Source organism: Pseudophryne corroboree, chromosome 1 (genome assembly GCF_028390025.1).
Source record: "Pseudophryne corroboree isolate aPseCor3 chromosome 1, aPseCor3.hap2, whole genome shotgun sequence".
In the NCBI taxonomy this organism is placed as follows: Eukaryota; Metazoa; Chordata; class Amphibia; order Anura; family Myobatrachidae; genus Pseudophryne; species Pseudophryne corroboree.
The window spans coordinates 344,838,838-344,841,289 of record NC_086444.1 but is presented as its reverse complement, the minus strand read 5'-3'; the positions used below and the strand labels follow the sequence as shown (position 1 = coordinate 344,841,289).

General features: G+C 38.7%; 1 pseudogene; it reads left to right on the top strand.

Moving 5' to 3' along the window:
- The first annotated feature begins 2,103 nt into the window (after positions 1 to 2,103).
- On the top strand, positions 2,104 to 2,222 carry LOC134949752 (5S ribosomal RNA; annotated as a pseudogene).
- The last annotated feature ends 230 nt before the right edge of the window (positions 2,223 to 2,452 follow it).

The following is a 2,452-nucleotide window of genomic DNA, read 5'->3' as shown; positions in this document are numbered from 1 at the left end:
GGGAAACTCACCACTGCCTGGGGTTATATATATACTGTGTGTATATCACAGAGGCAGTAAGCATAGACTTTCTTGTTAAGATGAATGTACATATGGAGAAATTACATAATATACAACATACTGTATGAAACATGGTATAGAGAAGGAAAACAAATTGCTGCATATGTGATCACTTATAAATGCAAAACAGATGCAACAGTATATAAAACAGATGTGTTCTTTTGCACTATGCCAAATAGCCCCCCTCGAAGTGCCAGGTCCTGTGGAACACCACAACAAGCGCCTTTATTACTGCAACAGTATTTCACTACAAGCTTTTGCCTACTGATGCCTGAATCACAGTGCATTTGCATATGCTGTGTCTCCTCTGCCCGCACCCCTACTCCAGCCTGTCTCCTCCCCCCCCCCCCACTATGTACGGCCCTTCTTCCTCTCTACCTGCTGCTCCACTACTTAGAACGTTCCTGGGGGCCTGATGTGTGCTCCTTCTCTCCGGCTAGGTTTCTACCATTTCCCTAGCAGTGGGAGGTGATTTTGGAGACATTGATACACAGAATGGTAATTGATCAATCAAATTTTTTTTTTTACAATTACAGGTACATGTAAGGGAGGGGTTCAACTAGACAAAAACAAACATAAACCAAAAGATTCCCCCAGCACAGTGCAATGAACCAACAAAACAGTCATACAGTACATCCTACATGATAAGTGAAATGCATAGATCTCAGTTTTCGTACATTTGTAAACATATAGTAATCCACCAGCCACAGCAAGACGTCTCTACTCTGGTGGTCTCATACTGCATGATATAGCTCCACTTTTGGTAGTACATCTATGTATTTCTATTTGAGATCCAACTCACATGGAGGAACCCCAATATATTTCAACATGGCACTACAAGGATCAGCAAACCCTCCAGCAACTAATCCCATATATGCCTCTCTGGTCAATTACACTGTGCTCGGGGAATTTGTTCATTTTTCCTCACATGGTTCTGGAGACAGGAAATTGATGTCCGCGTATGTTCACATTTGTTTCTGACATCTAATGGGAGCTGTAGAAGGAGAGAGAAGAAAGACTCTGTGTTGGGGCACACTTGATATATAGATTTTATTAAAACTTAACTTTTATTTTGATATAATTTAAAATAAGATACACTAAATCCAAACAGAAGAAAATATCATCTCTTGAATTTAATCTATTGATCAAGAGTACGAATGATTTGAAAAATACAAATAATCAATCTTAAAGCACCTAAAGTGAAAATATCAAATACATTAGAGTAGATATCAGTGAACAAGCCACCCTCGGTGAAACGGCCATCTGTGCTCTGTGGAGCTGAACTGTGCACGGTTCAGCCCACATCCTGGTGTCTCGGTATCGTATATGTCCATTTGGACCCCCTAATTATTTTCTATACAAAAAAAGTTTTGGGGCTGCAGTGACCCAATTTTCTTTCAAATTATCTCTATGATTTGTGATAAATGGTCTATCTTTTTTGATGTTAGAGATAGCAATTTATGAAATGCTCAGTAACCTCAACATATCTGCTCATTAATATAAAAAACTATTTTAGTTTTTTTCAGAATTCAGTATGTTACTTTGCTATATCCCCATTTAACATCTGATCACTAACTTGTTATCAGCACTTCTGCATCTACTAGTCAGTAATTTGCCAACTGTATTTATTACAGTGATTTCTTTTTGCTGGTTTTGGCAATTTAACCGGGAAATTTCACCTAACATCTATAACTGGTTAATAAATGTGTCATCACTACTCAGCAACACTGTTTCAAATGATTTGCTACTGTTAGGTGTACCTTGATGTGATCCCTTCTGCACATAATCTCAGTTCAATATGAAAGGTCAGCCCACCCCTCTCATCTACTTTCCGCTGTTAATATATGAAAGTAGACAGTAGAAGGTGGAGCCCCTATCCTTATACCCTTATCTGATTTCTGTATTCTCTCATCCAGATGCCAGACAATTTCCTCTGCAATGCTTTAAGTATCAGAGAATCTGTGCTTTCAACTGGACAGCAGAAGTACACTTACTTAGGTACATGTCAATAACCACACTCTCTCATTTGTTCTAAACTGGGTAAATTGCTGCCATATTTCACTGGTCATGCCCGATCTCTTCTGATTTTGGAAGCTAAGCAGTGAAAAGACTGATTAGTACCCAGTTGGGAGACCACTAGGGAATATCAGGTGCTGTAAATACAACCCTATATCCGACAAACAAACAGCAGAAGTGTTGGCACAACCTTTGATCTCTACCAAAACTTACCCAAAACTATCATCAGCCCCTTGACCACTACCATTTTTTTCTTTTAAATTATTCTAATCTAGGATTACACAGCCAATTTGCTCATACCAGGATACTCCTTGTAACAATATGCTCATACCAGGATACTTCTTGTAATTATAGCCTATAATGGCTTATATCATAA